Source organism: Equus caballus, chromosome 6 (assembly GCF_041296265.1).
Source record: "Equus caballus isolate H_3958 breed thoroughbred chromosome 6, TB-T2T, whole genome shotgun sequence".
Taxonomy (NCBI): Eukaryota; Metazoa; Chordata; class Mammalia; order Perissodactyla; family Equidae; genus Equus; species Equus caballus.
This window is the reverse complement of record NC_091689.1, coordinates 14,684,305-14,701,319: the sequence shown is the minus strand read 5'-3', so window position 1 is coordinate 14,701,319 and position 17,015 is coordinate 14,684,305. Positions and strand designations below refer to the sequence as shown.

General features: G+C 36.1%; 1 long non-coding RNA gene across 2 annotated transcripts in view; it reads right to left on the bottom strand.

Moving 5' to 3' along the window:
- The window catches only part of LOC111773789 (uncharacterized), a 90,318-nt gene that overhangs the window by 58,886 nt on the left and 14,417 nt on the right, over positions 1-17,015 (bottom strand). For both annotated transcript variants that reach the window (XR_011440235.1, XR_002808417.2), the window contains exon 2: positions 691-793. This is a non-coding gene — a long non-coding RNA (uncharacterized lncRNA). The remainder of the gene's footprint in view (positions 1-690; positions 794-17,015) is intronic.

Sequence of the window (17,015 nt, the reverse complement as noted above, 5' to 3'; positions counted from 1 at the left end):
CACTATGACACTTGGGGACTAAACTGACCATTATATTATCTGCTTTCCTTAAAGAAATAGAGACAATCAAAGTCAGATACTTCTGATATGACCTGGATATAGTAACCAAGACAAATAATGAATTCGAGCAGTAAATATTTGGTGAGTGTCTACTACATACAGCAAAGGACAAGACAAATGAAAATACCTGCCTCATGGATTTTAATGGAAATAAGCAAGGTAGGTAGGGAAAGGCAATAGGTGTAATAAAATAAGTAAACTACATGACATGTTCAATAATAATCAGCGTGAGAGGAAAACGAAGCAGCACTGGCAGGTGCTGCTGTTTTAAATGTCAGGGAAGATCTCCTGAGAACGTGGCATTTTAGCAATAATCTGACACAGGGGAGAGAGACGAAAATGCAGGTAAACTGTGATTTAGAGGATTTTCAGGAAGACAACCGAGAATGTGATTCTATCACGGCTTCCCAAACCTCCTAAGTATCTACACCCAAAGTGGAGGCAGGAGGTAAGAGGATGAATCACGTTGCAAACATCATGGTAGCTTTTCAGGTGCTGAGCATGGTAGCAAGCTTTGTGCTGACCCCAGATGGTGTCAGTGGTGACCGGAGTGATAGCAGTAAAAAACAAGGCGCATCGTGCTGACAAAACAGCCTGTTTCCTTGAAGGAAATGAAACTCCTCCACTTACCATGTTGGGAGAGAGCTCCTGGGCAAGGCTCCAACTTTATTTCTCCTTCTTTATCTAAACGTGTTGTCCTCTTGGCTTCTTTTATCTCTATCATCTTTTCTCTCTAATTTCCATATAACAGAAAAAGGAAAATGACATGAGAAATGGTAAGTGACTGAAAAGGAGAGTCAAATCAGAGCCAGAAGTTAAAATCAATTCCTCCTTTCCCCTTTCCCACCTCTTGCTCCTAATAATTTTACTCATTGCTCATCTTAAAATTTGCCTTCTTCTCAACTCTATCTAATTAATGTTGCCTATCCTTTATCCTCATATAAACTCAATTCTCTTCGAGAATTAGAAAAATAAAAGCTATGTTTGCATGCATAAACAATTGATTTCACTGGGTGATTGATGAGTTTAATCTTTGAATGATTAAGTCAAAATCATTTTAAGCCATTGCTTGCTTTTATTTAGTGAATCATGCTATTTGACTGAACGCTTGTGGCTCCAATGGTCAGTTTGGCATGTTCCATGTGGACATATCCTATAAGGAGAAATAAAATGAATGAAACCAAACCATCTATCTTCAGTCAGTTTGGACTATATAGAAAGAAGTTGCCAAGTATTTTTACTGTAATATTTCTGGATAATTTTGGAAGATAAAAATTCTCCCGCTTCCTTCCTCCCCCTTCCACCTCCAACAGGTGTATTCAATATCAGACCAGATTGCCTTCAGTGATGCTGTCCCAGTGAATAAGCCATCTGTGTTGCCTTATACTTTTAAAATCACAATGATGAATACCTGATCTTAAAATTTTACAGATAGTGTCTCCTTTTGGTTGCCCTTACTTTAAAAGAAAATTTATGTTTTATCCGGGGGGAAGAAAACAGCCCCTCATCTCACAGATTTCCCAAGGCTTTCCAATATTTCAAATACTTGCTACTGTAGAAATAAATGGAATGTCCTAGCCTGATTCATAAATGTCAGTGGGGTTTAATTCTTGGATATATTATGGATAGAATTGGAAATGACATTTTGAAAATTTAGAGTTTAACTTTAGAAATGCACAGACTTAGAGAAAGTCTAATTGGAAAGGTTATTAGTAGTCTGTACTCTTACTTGATGTACAAGTCCACTATATAACAGCCCGATAGATAGTTGTCCAGTTCATGCTTGAACACTAGCACCATGTCTTTCAAAATATACATGAGACTCATGCTGTGTTTGATTGGGAAACAAAGGGAGAAGAATTAATTAGAAATATGATACCCTCTACTGTCTCTGTAGAGGTGAATGCCTTTGTCCTTACATTTAAGCTATCCAGTCTTCAGCACAAACCTGAATGTCTTCATGTATTCTCAGAGATTTTAAAACAAACTTGGCTTTATATAAAATAGTGACTGTATTTTCAGACAATAATAGCCAAGAAATCTAATGTGTGCAAAATTGTAATATGCTCTACTTTTTAATGCAAATACTTCTCTGTAAAGGATGCTAAGGTTGACATACTCTTTGAATATCTTCTCCCTGATTATAATGAGAACATGAAGTGTGTTCTTAAAGAAATTATATTGCTGAAACTGTTAAAACCAATATCTGACCTGTTCCTCCCCTTTGTCTCTGTTTTAAGCACGTGGAATTGTTCATATGCATTTTACTCATTGCTTTACAAATGTATTGGTCACTTTCATTTAAAAATGGCTTTCTCAGTATCAGAACCTGCCTTGAATGTCCAGCTCCATCTTATTCACTCCACATATGGTATTTTTATATCTTACCTCATTAACAGTTTGAGATGAGAGTGATTAGGTCAGAGAAAAAAGTACACACTTTGTATTCTTAAGCTTAACATTGATGTTTTCTACAGTTTTCAAATGAATCCAAAGGTTTAGTGTATATTAGGGCTGTGGTTAATAGCTTAAGCCCAGGAGGCAGAGGTCTTGTGTTTGAACTGGGACCTTCCACTTGCTATGTGATCTTGAGCTAATTACTGAATCTCATCCTTAAGATGTGGTAATAGTAATACCTCTGTTATAAAGTTAGATTTAAAAATGATATTCCATGTGAAAGTGTTAATCTCTCTGCTTACCACAAAGTAAACTTACAACAAATTTTAGTCATTACTTGTAATTTTCCCTAAGCATAAATTTGAATTAATTATGCTGACAGAAGCTAGTTTTCTGAGCCATGCTGCACTGACTAAGAGTGAACAAAGTTGTCTGCCTATTTGGATGACTAATTCACCCCTCTTTCCCAGGGATTTGCTGGGTTTTAGTGCTGAGAGCCCTACATCCTGGGAGCCTTTCTTATACCTGAGCAAATCGGGATGATTGGTAAGCCTACCCAGAATCCACATCTCCAGCCTGTGATTCTCTAACCTTATTTTCATCTCTGTAATTTTTTTCTGTGACATAACCCCTGACTTATGATAATTAATTTAAAAAACATGTAAAATTTTCCAATATGTATCCTTCAAGAATGTAAAGGTTTACTCTAAATTTTGGGTTCTAGGTTAAGAGAAACTTGCTACCTTGTTAGGACAGGTATTATTAAAATGTGTGAGGGTGATTATTTTTCTCCCTCACATCCATTGTGACAAATGTAATTCTGAGTGGTTCTCAGGGTTGAGATCTAGAATGCCTGGGCTGGCTGAAGAGATCTCAAAGAATATGCTGACTTTACTCTGAATAGTGATTATTTATTTGGCGATATATGAGCCACTGCTCATGGATTACACTCAGGGTTCCTGGGAGACTCTTCAAACTGTAATAAAAATTCATGTGGATATGTTTCTGTGTGCATTTTTCAGGGAGCGTCTTCATAGATTTCGTCAAATTTCAAAATGAAACCATAGTGCCCAAACGTTTAAGTTTCACTTAGTTGAAAAGCTAACATTTGTACAATTTGAGTCTCCTTGTTGCTGGGTCTACCTACTGTCCCCACCCCTGATCCTTTTTGATCCTCAGATTTAGTGAGTGAAGTCGCTGGGGATCACTTCAGAATAGCTTAATTCAAATCTTCTGTAAACTCTCCTTCCCTCACTCAATATTAGACAAGCTTTGAGTTGGTCACAAATTTGATCTTGAGATATGGAAAATCTGTATTTTATAGGGTATTTTTGTGGGTGTTTTCTTGTTAGAGGCAATGATACTAGAGTATCATTGATTACTAGAGTAAGAGGGAGAATGTGCTGCAAGAGAGTAGACAAGAAGTTTTCTAGGTTGTGGATATAATGTAACTGGGTTATTTACCCTTAGGTCAATGACTAAAGAGCATTTCTAATTTCAAATGAAAATCATTTCTTTATGGTAGCACGAGATAGCATATACTGAAGGACAATCTGAATGGTCATCATTGGTGGAAGCAATGGGAATTTAGTCTTTGTGAGGTGAACCATGGTTGTATAAAAAATGATCCTAAGATCCAATAAATGGCTTGTAAACAAGAAATGGGTTAGGGAAAGTGGTTTCAAGACTAGATTTGAGGATAAGAGCGTTAGGTGCTCATCTTTATGTGGTGACAATGCATGGGTGCATGGATAGGCATGGCAATTTACAGGCTTATACATAAGTTGCATAGAGATGTAGCAAGAGATGAGAGATTCTTTGTTATCCAGGCAACGATGCTCCATTGTTGGACACACTGTACTTGGTTAAAAAAGCATTATACAGGGACTGGCCCGATGGTGTAGTGGTTAAGTTTGTGTGCTTCACTTTGGCAGCCTAGGGTTTGTGGGTTCGAATCCTGGATGCAGACCTACACACCACTCATCAAGCCATGCTGTGGCGGCATCCCACATACTAAATATAGGAAAATTGGCATAGACGTTAGCTCAGCGACAATCTCCTTAACTTCCCCCCAAAAAATAAATAAAGCATTGTACAAAACTTATCAGATTGATACCTCTAAATTTATGGATACCAATGTTAAATAGACCTTCATTATTGCTTGGCAATCCTGCTACTCTTTTCTAATTGACTTGTGATTTCATTTATTTCAGAACTCCACAGTAGTGTAAAACCTCTAAACTTCCACCCTTTCTCACTCTCAGTAAATGATTACTTCTTGCTTTGCAGGGAACGCATAAGGTATCAGAGAGGAAGGCTTTCAATTCCTGAAACCAAATTTGCCCACCTCCTACCATGGAAGTGGTACATCTTCTTCCATTCAAGTCCAATTCCCTCACCATTGCTCAAGTCCTTTTCTTCCTGCCATCTCGGGAATCTTGCACTTTATCTCCTGTCTCCTGAGTCTTCAATGTGTTAGTCTACCTGAGCTTTCTTATCTCAGATAATCTTGCTTTTCTCACCTTCAAAAAAAGAAAAAATACACTTTATCTATTTTATTTTGCCTCTCACTCCTGCCACTCCTGCTCTTTGCTCTTCTTCTCTTCCAGTTAAACTTGTTAGGAGTTGTTTCTACTTATTGTCTCCACGTACTGCACACCAAATTGTCTTCTGCCTCCACTTTTCTTTGTTTTGGTGAGGAAGATTGGCCCTAAGCTAACATCTGTGCCAATCTTCCTTTACTTTGTTCTCAGGATGCCACCACAGCATGGCTTGATGAGCAGTATGTAGCTCCGCACCTGGGAATTGAACCCAAAAACCCAGGGCCGCTGAAGCAGATAACACAAACGTAACCACTATGTCACTGGGTCAGCCCCTGCCTCCACTTTTCCACTCCAAAACTGTCCATGCTAATGTCACCAATGACCTCAGTATCACAAAATCCAAAAGATATTATCTTAGTTAAAATCTCAACCATATTCAATGCCTTTGATTTTCCTTGAAACAATTTTTTGCTTTGACTCTACTGAAACCAAAAAATTTCTGATTTTCATTCAATTCACTGGTCACTCCTTGCTGGTCTCCCTTGCTCTCTCCTACTCTTCCATTCAATCTTCAAAGGTTGACATTTCATCCAAGACTTGACCCTTCTCTCTAGTGCTCTCTTTCTAGGCAATGTCTTATCCTTCCATCCCTTAAACTCAACTGCCAACTTGGTCCATGTGTTAAATGCCTCAAACTCAACTCTCCAAAACAGAAATCAGTTCCCTTTTACCACAAACCTACTCTTTACCCAAGATTCTCTGTTTCAGTAAATGACACCATCAACCAGTATTCTACTCAATGTGGAATCCTGGTTATTACCCTTGATACTTTCTTCTACCTTGAATCTTATTCAATTATTCACCATTCTTTCAATTTTGCTTACATCTCTCCATATATAACATTCTAATCTAAATCAACAGTGTCTTTTACTTGGTCTCCTCTTATCTACTGTTGCTCCCTCAACATCCTGCCTCTTTTTCTTTCTTCTCTAAGCAGCCAGAGTTGTCTTTACAAACACAAATTTTTGTCATGTCATCCCTCTTCTAAGATCCATCAATGATTTGCATTGCTCCTGGAATGGCCTCTAAAATCTTTAATATGGACTACAAGGTCTTGAAATTATATCACTCTCAGCCTTATATCTTACCATTCCCCAACATAGACTCTGTGATATAGTCACCTGGGCATCCTTTCAATTTTTCAGTTATTCCATGCTCCTTCATACCACAGAATCTGCATGCACATCTTGGCAGCTTTTTATCTGCCCCTGTACCTAGCCAATTCATCCTTCAGTTCTCACCTTATGAGTCATTCCCTTCGACCCAGATGATTTTCCACTGTATTTATCTTTCTTAATACTTACAACAATTGTCATATGTGTAATTATTTTTAAAAGACTTTATTGTCAGCAAGATAATAAGCTCCATGGAGTCAGGCATTATCTGAGTTATTTACAACTGTAGCATTAGTTATTTTTTGTGTGAACAAAGATTCTCCAATCAAATTTCTCATTTGTGATAACTTCTTGATTAATCTTGTTACAAAAAAATCACTCTGAGAGCTAATACAGTAAAACTACTGTTTTAAAATCTTCCCTGGTGGCAAATTAAGGCATTTACAGAACTCTTCTGAACTGTAAAGCTCATTTTTTTAATGTATGTATTTGTTTGTTTGCTTGCTTACTTACAATATTGCAAACAGCATTGAAAGCTCTTAAAAAAATAAACGCTGTGCTTCTGTGATTTTTAAAGTATTATAAATAAACAAGCAACAACGTCAAAGAGTTCAGCTGAAAAAAATCCAAATTACAGAGATATGAGCAGGAGTAAGGACACTGGGATGGTGATACATCCATGGACTACCAACAGAGTGAAGCCGTTACCATCCCTAGGACTGAAGGGAAAAAGAGAGCACACAGTGTTACTAGAACTCGGTATGTATTAGTCAACACATAAAAGAGGGGCCTCTCACGCAAAGCTAGACATGGAGGAAATTTAGATTCTGCTAAACTGCAGCAAGACAGGAAGGAACTAGCAGGAGGATGAGGGAGAGAGAATTCCTTCACCTTCTCACACATTACTGTCCTTTAGTCTCTTACTGAAGCCTGCCATTGGTCTAATCCAACACAAAACTAGAGGAAAAGGGAGAGAGCAGGGTAGAGAATGGTAGAGACTACTCTGCTAGATAGAGTTTGTGTAGATGAGCACACTTCCTTTATTCCATAATACTGTGTAAAGATCGTTACTAATTTATAGCTCCCCCCTTTTTTTAATGTCTGTGGTTTTGTCTGTTCCAGATGTCCCAACAGTAAGATTTAGTTCTTTCATTTCTAGTATGACCCTTAATAATTTTTTCCTTAGATTCTTTCCATACCACACTAAATTAGGGAGGTAAGATGACTAAATAAGGACATTTCATTAAAAGTGCAACCCATAAAATGTAATTTTCCCCATGGAAACTTTTTTTCGGACCACCACATGAATAAGTTACAGAAAGAAGTTTTTATGAAGACATGACCAACATGGAATTTGTGTCATCATGATTAAAAGAAAGCTAATGTAGCATGCATGATATCACATGGATGCCTATAAATGTTTTAAGCCAGAAGTGAAATTCATTTGGATAAGGCAATATGATAACAGACAAAAAACCAACAGAGGTAGATAATGGCCAATAAAACATTTTGTAGGTAGAGTATAAGATTTAATTCCATCTTGGAATCTATTTAAATATTGTAGGTCAAGCCTCCTGTTATTTTGCAGTTTGGATAGTTGAGCTTGTCCTACGTCATTTATATTGCTTGAACAATTAATCAAGAATGGTGTTACCTGATAATAGACATTCTATTAGGCTGAACCATATGAATTTGTGACAATTGCCTATTTTGACGTATAAAAACAGTTAAACAATGGCACCACCTAATACATAAATGCATGTTAACACTGTGAGTTTTAAAGTAACTGGTCAGATAAATACATGCATTCTTGCTCTCTGATGTTTATTAATTTCCTCAAAGTACTTGGCCTTTTTAAAATGGCATTCATTTGTTTGGTAGAATACTAGCAATTTTGAAGGAAATACACAATATTTGTATTATAGCCAATGAGTACATCTGTGCCAGAATTAATCTCTTTGACATAGCATTTTCTGAAAGTAATTTGTTTATCTCCTCCACAGTACATGCTTGTACAAAATTCTTTTGTTAATATGACACATAGACTCATCTTTTTCATTAAGCACTTTGAATGTAGCCAGATGTTGTGGTGATGGGGGGAATAACAAATCTCTCTAATAAACTTTAAAAAATCAAAAATGGCATAGCTACTATTTCTTCTTTGGCACTTTTACTATTTATCAGAATGCTCTGTGGATATATTCTCTTACTCAACTTTAACATTTTTGCTCCTATAGAATTTAGTAGGAACTAAGAGTGATAATGAGAACAACTTTTGATAGTATTTTTCAGACCTCTAACTACTTATTGGTCATGAAACAAACAGTAATTTTGAAGTGTTAAAGACTTAATAAGAAACATGTATATTATCTATTTTTAATACAAACTTTGTCCCACTGGTATTATATATTGTAATTTTGTACAAAGGAGATACATAAATACCATCTAGAGAGATGATTATATTTAGGCTTCTGATAATTGATAAGGTAAATAATTTGCTTTTAACTTATCTTTAAAATTACTTGATAAAATGCAATCTAATATAACTTCCAAAGTAAACCATTTTTCTACTCTAGTAAAATGTAGTGGGTTTTTTGTTTAAATATGTTTCTGTGTCTTAAATAAATAGGAGATCAAAAGTGAATACAATATCCTAAATTTCATAAACTATTAATTAGCACATCTCAAAATCCTGTTCCTGGGGCCAGCCTGGTGGTGCTGCAGTTAAGTTCGCATGTTCTGCTTCAGTGGCCCAGGACTCGCCGGTTCGAATCCCGGCTGTGGACGTATGCACTGGTTTTCAAGCGATGCTGTGGCAGGTGTTGCACATATAAAGTAGAGGAAGATGGGCATGGATGTTAGCTCAGGGCCAGTCTTCCTCAGTGAAAAGAGGAGGATTTGTGCCAGATGTTAGCTCAAGGCTAATCATCCAAAAAAAAAAAAAAAAAAAAAATCCTGTTCCACTAAAGTGAACTTGGTTGTAAGAAAGAAAGAAGGAATAAAGAAAAGAAACAGAACAGAAAGAAGGAAGAGAGGAAGGAGGAAGAAGAAAGAAAGGAGGAAAGAAAAAGGAAAAGGGAGAAAGAAAGAGAGAGAGAAAAAGAATAAACCTAAAGCAAACTCAAACTCAAGAAAAAACAGTGGCAGAAATTATACCCTGGTGTGTTGGAGAATTTACACTACATCTTTCCTAAGTTGGCTGCACCATTTCGTTGACTAGAGATGGCAGGTGACACTGACCTGGGTCATCCGTGGTGAGGGATGATAAAGCACAGGAGCAAAGCCCTCCTTCCTTGTCTTGGCAGGCATTTCCCTCCACATCACCATAGCTCCAACTTTTGTTTTTCGAGAATTTTAGGTGAAAGCAATGAGTCTGAGGTTATAGCCAAACATGAATCATGGGGAGTTACCAGCAATGGCTACCTCTGCTCAGGTTTAATTCTCATATGTCAGCTAGACATTTGCTCAGGGCAGGTGGTCTCCAAGATTTGGCTTACAGTATATTTTTTCAACACTTGATGGAACTGGAGAAGCTGCCAAAAATAAGACAGGAGTAAGAACTAGGCTCTCTGGACAGCTGATGGACTACTCTCTATGTGCTAGTAACACTTAAATAAATCATTTCATATCCTTGAGCCTCCTCTTTCTCACATATAAATTAGTATCTGTCTCCTGATCTCAGGGAAGTGTTATGGGCTTAGAGGAGAGACTATATTCAAAAGTTCTTTAGAAGCTACTGAGTATTATGCAGGAAGAAGGTACAGAGTCGCAGGTGTATTAAAAGCTAATTTGAAGGCATTGATCTGGAAAACGTCTCTGAAAAAGCCAGAAAGCATAAATTCACAGAAAGTGAACAAAACCATCTGAACTTTTAACAGTCTCTACTCCCAGGGGCTGTATATTTATCTCTGTTGGGAAGATTCAGTCTACAGCTGTGGGTCTTAAACATAAGAAGTGCCTGATGCACTTAATAAAAATGTCAATGCCTTGGCCACATCCCTTGAGATTAAAGGTCAGTGCATTTTCACAAGTCTGGGGATTCTGGTGAAAAGGTCAGCACAGAGTAGGACAACCCAGCTTCCACACTCGTACAGAATATCTTAGCATTTAAAAGTGTTAGCCTTCAGGTCAGCTGTGACATTTACTACCTGTGCACTCTTGAGCAATATTATAGACTGCATTTTATGTCCCCTCAAAATTCATATGTTGAAGCCTTATTTCCCATTGTGATGGTATATGGAGATGAGGTCTTTGAGAAATCATTAGGTTATGAAGGTGGAGCCCTTATGATGGGATTAGTGTCCTTGTAAGAAGAGGCATGAGAATTGCTCCTTCTTTCTACTCTCAGCCATGTGAGTACACATTTAGAAGATCACATTCTTCAAACCAGGACTAGGGCTGCCACCAAACACCAAATCTGCTGGCACTCTGATCTTGGACTTCCAGCCTCCAGAAATGTAAGAAATAAATTTCTGTTATTTAAGCCCCCCAATCTATGGCAATTGTTATAGCAGCTTGAACTGACTAAGACAGGCAGCTATCTTCATTTGTCCATTCATTCATCATTCATTCAGTATTTACTGAGTGTCTGTTATGCTAGATACTAGCTGAGGCACTGGGAATAAAATCAACGAGACTGAAAAACTCTTTCCTCCTGAAATTCTGATGCTAGTGGTAGGAAAGCAGATAGCAAGCAAATAACATCAGACAATGATTCATGCTGGGAGAATACAAATACATGTTTTAATAGGAAATAGTCAAAGGATTTATATTAGTAAGGTTGTCAGAATTAATAAGCATACAGTATCATTTAGCCATTTGCCACATTAATGATGCTCAATCTGAGACTATAAATTTTTTAAACATTCTGATCCTGTTTTCTCATCTGCAAAATGAGAATAAATTTGGGAACTCCTTCAAAAGGTTGGTGGAAGGATTAAACGTGGTGATCCCTATAAAGCATTTCGCAGATTCCCAGATACACAGCAAATGTTCAATAAGGGTTAGCCATTACTGTGATGATGATGATGATGGAAATGATGATGCTTATTTTGGCTCTTGGTATTGTGGGGAAACATAACAAGCACTAAATAAGCAAAACAAGAGTATCAAGGTGAACAATGTGGTAACTTTCTCTTTTTTGGAATTTTATCAGTGACTCCACAGAGAAAACTATTCTATAATAATAGATTCATACCCTGTGTAAATTAATATATATAGTATACATATTTCATATCTATTTTTCCACAATTTCTAGAAAAAAATATGTTTAAAATGGCTGAATAAGTAGAAGTCATTGCCTCACTGAAGATGAGGCAAAGATCAAGGCATCCAGTTGACATGAGGAGTTTCAATCAGGCTTCATATCCAGTTCAGATCAGGAGTTTTGATTAGACTTCAGATCCAGCTCAGATCAGGAGTTCCGGTTAGGCTTCAGATCCAGTTCATCAGTGTCTTGTTCTGCTCTGCTCTATGTGCCTCTTCATCCTCAGGCTGGCAATCGGATGATTACAGTGGTGCCAGGCTTCATATCTGACCCAAGCTAGATCTGGTGGAAAATAGGTGACTGTTTCCAAAGGATTTCTCATAAGTGGGAATTATTTTCTTTCTCAGAAATCTCAAGCAAACCCTTATGAGTGAGTCCTGAGAAATTTCCCTTTGTTTCTTTCCCAAGATGGAATTAGAAGTTGAATGTCTCCATCCTTCGTCCTCTGCTCACAGCCCCAGTGCTCCGGACTTAGCATCTGGAGTGAACACATTCTCCTTTGCAGTTTGGTTGATGCGTCAACCATGACACCTGCTTTGTACAGATTTAGAAAAGAAGGTGTCCCCTTATGTGCTGCTGTGCTAAATCTCCTGACACATTTATTTTCAATATATTGCGTACCAGATTTCAGGTCTTCAATTTGTGTCTTTCTGGCAAATGGATAGTGTCAGAAGGTTATGTCTCAGCACATGTCTGGAGTTGTGTGTACGTAAAACAAAGGCAAATTCAAATGGCAAAGTTCAGAGAAGAAAACAAAGGACACATCGTAATTGTTTAACCGGAATTGTTTTGCCCTTTCTGCTACAGAAGTGTCAGATTATAAAGTGACATCATTTAAAAGATACAGTAGGTTATTTCCGAATTTTGTTTTGTTTACACCTGGATTGAATGCAATGTCTGACTTTTGTAAAAATGTTTTTTATTGCAAAGTATACAATAAGTACAAAAGAGAAGCTTTTTTTTTTCTAATTCAGGTCAGTTTTGAAGTTGTGTTTTGATGAATGCAACCAGAAAACCATGAACCAACTCCTTCTAACAGGGCCTTCATTCAAAAAAGTAGGCTTTCTGGGTTCTTTTTCATTCAGTTAAGAAGTTCTATTTAGACAATAACAGCCATGTAATAGAATTACCTATTTCATTTGAAATACCTTATTTTGTTATTAAGTAACAAGCTTAGGTGACTGGATTCTGACTAATCTCTCCTTGGAGTCCAATAATTTCAGGAGGCACAACCTCTCAGACTTTCAGTGCCCTCAACTGGAAAATGGGCATAATCATAATTGAATTAATGGCTGCCTTGTAGGTTTGTTAAAGGAACAGAATGAGAAAAATTATGTGAAACTGGTTTGTAAATTCTACCACACTACAAAATGTACAGCAACATTGTGACATATATTATGTAACTGTATATATAAATTATATAATTTATATAATATAAATCATCACATATTGCAATTATTTGATGACATATTATGCAACTTCATAAACTGAAATGGTGGCCAGGATTAATAAACATGCTTTCAATTTCAAATATTATCATCCATATATGTCTAAAAGGGAGCTGGCATGTAGTTGTCCTACTGGTTTGCTCTTTAAGAATTTTTCTGATCACTTGTGGTCAACGTCGATTTTAATACTGAATTAATTAATTATTGCTTAAACTCTTAACTTTTATTTTGTATTTTTAAGTGGGCTTTGCCAGAGTAGCCTTGTTAAATTGGACTATATAAACATGTAATTATTTATACTAACTCACGTTAGTTCCATGGTTTAAGGACTGCCAATTTTCCACTGTTGTAATTATAGCCATAATAGGTCTTAAGTTATTTGAGCTACATGGTTCACTGTCTTGGAACCATACTTTTTGAATTTCCCTTTCAAGTTATACACTTATTAGATTTTAAAAGCAAAATTACTTTATATATATATGTTATATATACAGAAATTTAAACTGTGTATGAGATGTATTCATAATTCTTAAAAAGTTGGTAATTCTGACGTCCAATATATGTTTCAGAAACAGTAAATAAAACTTTCACTTAAAAAGATCTTCTTCATACTTTAAAATAACTTTAATTTCCTTGGATATGAGTACTATGTAATTAAGTAATCCCTGTTATACAGAAAAAAAAAGTGTTAGATGTAAATACATAATTCTGCCACCACAGCTAACAGAAATATTATCATTAGTGCTTTCTACATTCTTGAGGAAGGTAATAAATATCCCCAGGTCTGTCCTTTTTCTTTTTTGAAACAAGCATTAATCATATTGACTATCCAGTTCTAGTGAGGAAACAGGAAAACACAGAAGACATAGTATCAAAAACTTTTGAGGGCAAACATTCTGTCTGTCAGCCTTGGCTACCGATGAATGGCATTATTAACTCAGATTTGCTATCATAAAGCAACTCTTGTAACGCTCACAATTCTTAATTCTCTAAATTGAAATAGATGCTCTTTGCAAAATTATAATTCCCAAGTTGACCTCTGGTTTTATAAGTTGTTTTACTTCTTTTAATGGATAATTTCCACTCATTCGTTTGATTTGCTTTATGGAACACAACTAGTGGTCTGACTCAGTTCTAAGCTTGATCTCTTGTCTACTTCTGAATCACCAACACAATTCACATAATTGTGTCTAGGTAAACTCAACACCCACTGGAATTTAGAGTTATGTTTTCACCATTACTTTTGGCAAAACTTTTTTTTATAGCAATGTGGAACGTTGGCACAACTAGACTTTTTAGCGTAGATCAAAGAAGTTTGTGTCTGAGGAAGGGAAGTTTGACATGATTACCGTTCAGAGCCACATATGTACATTAGACCCATTTGCAACAAGCCCAAGCCACCTTCAGTATGTACCTGATTTAGATCAAATTATTATTATTATTTTTTCCCTCCAGAGCTTGGCTTCACTTTTCTGTCTCAAATTTTTCTTAGAACAAATGACCTAAGAAATTCCAGAACAAAAGTTGTGAAACTTCATAATCACCCACTAAATAAATTTAATTTAGTAGTTTGTCTGAAAACTATTGATTAAAACGGGAAAAATACACCAGGAAAACATTTGTGGATCTACGTGTTTTCCAACATCTCCTAAATGAATTCTCTTGATTGTGTATTTGCAGGTACACATAAAGGAAATCTGACATACATGGAAGTGATTTGTAGGCAGAGGAAATATTTGTGCTCAAATTTGAGCTAATTTTCTCTACAGTTTCATTGCTTTGCACTCATAAAAGATTAGATTTAATTCATTTAATTCAGATGGTTTCAGACTTTGTCCCTGGAAGTAATATTAATTGTATTTGAATTGCAAATGACCACATAATCTTATTTTTAATTTCAAGCCTGGGGACCCAAAAATTTTGCTAAAATCCAAACAGATGCTCAACATGAAGAACGTTTACAGACTTACTGAATCAAACGTTTTTCGTCTCTAAACTTTTTTGACAGTAACAAAAGGTTTTTAAGAAAAGAACCCCATTTTTGTGTGTGGCCTCATTTACACAGTAATTGAGTGTGCAGTCAAATGTTAAAGCTCTTTGGTTTCTACATGGTAGAGTCTGGAGGACACAGCACAGTGTTTGGAAAGTAAATGTCTAGACTTCTACTTCTGGCAAGATGGAGCAAAAGACCAGTTTTACCCTCCAAACAAATTTTTAGTTGTTTAGGGAAAAAATTTATGAAATAGTGGTTTTCGGATATTGGACAACAGCCAGTGAAGTTCAGTGATACTGGAGAAGGGGGAAATGAGCAAGCTAAGTCCTACGATTGCCCCACCTGGGTCATAGTACAGGAGAGAATGCAGGCCAAACAAGGTGGTTACTCTTCACCAAGAAGACAGAGCTGGAAGGTACAGGAGCACAAGAAGCTGGGGTTTCTAGGACAGAATAGTGATAAGGAGAAAGTGGCACAGAGAGAGAATGAGCTCTAGAGATCTGCCAAGCGTTCCCTCCTCTGAGTCTTCAGCTAAATACTAATCAGTGCATGCATGTGAGCCAACTACCAAGCCAGGGAAACGACCACCTGTAAAGAGCAGATGGGAAAGTCCTAGGGCTGCACCAAGCCTTTAAGAGTTGATGTTCTCAACAGCTAAGATAGGAAAAGCCTTCTACAACATGGATCACTGAGTAGTGTTTCCAAATGTTATTGCCTCGATAGTGGAAAAAGAATTAGACCTGGACTAAAGGCTTTTCTTGTCCCACCTAGCAAATCTCAGAAACAAGGTTCAAAAAAGATCAAACTATTTCCACATGACTTGAGAATCCCAGAAAAAAATATCAAGAGTATTTCAAAAAAATGCAAGAATATTTGAAGAAATAATCAGAAATGTTTCTGGAAATGAAAGAAACCTCAATGAACAAAGCACAGGAAAATGAAGACAGCTGAAACAAGGTACACCATAGTTAAATTGCTTACTGTCAGTGATAAAGAGGCAAATCTTAAAAGCAGCTACAGAAAAAAGACATGGTACATATAGAGAAACAAGATCAGTATGACAAAGAATTCTTTTTAGAAAATAATGCAAACGAGGAGACCATGGAACAATATCTTTGAAGGACAAGAAGAAAATAAAATTGTCAATCTGGACATTTATATCCAGTGTAAAATCTTTCAAAAACTAAGGCAAAGTAAATATTTTTCTAGGATACAAAAGATGAAAAAATTAATTACTATTAGACCTGCAGTATAAAAATGTCAAAAGAAGTCCTTCAGGCAGAAGGAAAATTATACAAGATAGATATCTGTATATACACAAAAGAATGAAGAGAACCAGAATTAGTAGCATGTAGATACATATAAATTAATTTTTTATTTTAAAAATCAGTTTAAAAGACAATTATTTAAGTAAGAGTAATAATAGTGAATTGTGGGGTTTATAATCAATGCAGAAGTAAAATTTATGACAGCAATATTAAAAATGCTGGGACAGGTGAAATGGGAATATTCAGTTGTGTATAAAGTGGTATAATACTATTTGAAAGTAGACTATAGTAAGTTAAAGATATATACCAAAAACCCTGAAAGCAAGTGATAAACAAACACACACAGAAAGTTAGAACTAAAAACCAATGTAGAGATAAAACGAAATCATAAAAGATACTTCATCCAAAATACAGCAGGAAAAGAGGGGAAAAAAAGGAACAAACAGAAAGAACAAAGAAAAAAACAAATAATAGGATTATAGTTTTCAACTCAACCATGTCAATAATCACATTATATATAAATGGTCTAAACATCGCAATTAAAAGGCAGAGATTGTCAGTTTGTCAGATTGCATTCAAAAGGCTATACTATTTGCCTATAAGAAACTGACTTTAAATTAACACTTCAAAGAATTTGAAAGCAAAAGGATGGAAAAGAATATATCATTTTAACACTATATAGGAATGCCTATATAATATTAGACAGTTTAGATTACAGAGCAAAGAGTTTACTACTGATAAAGAAAGTCATTTCATAAAGATAAAGTGGTCAGTTAATCATAAGGACATAATAATTACAAATGTTTATGTACCTAATAATAAACTTCAAAATACATGAAACAAAACTGTCATAACTGAAAGGATA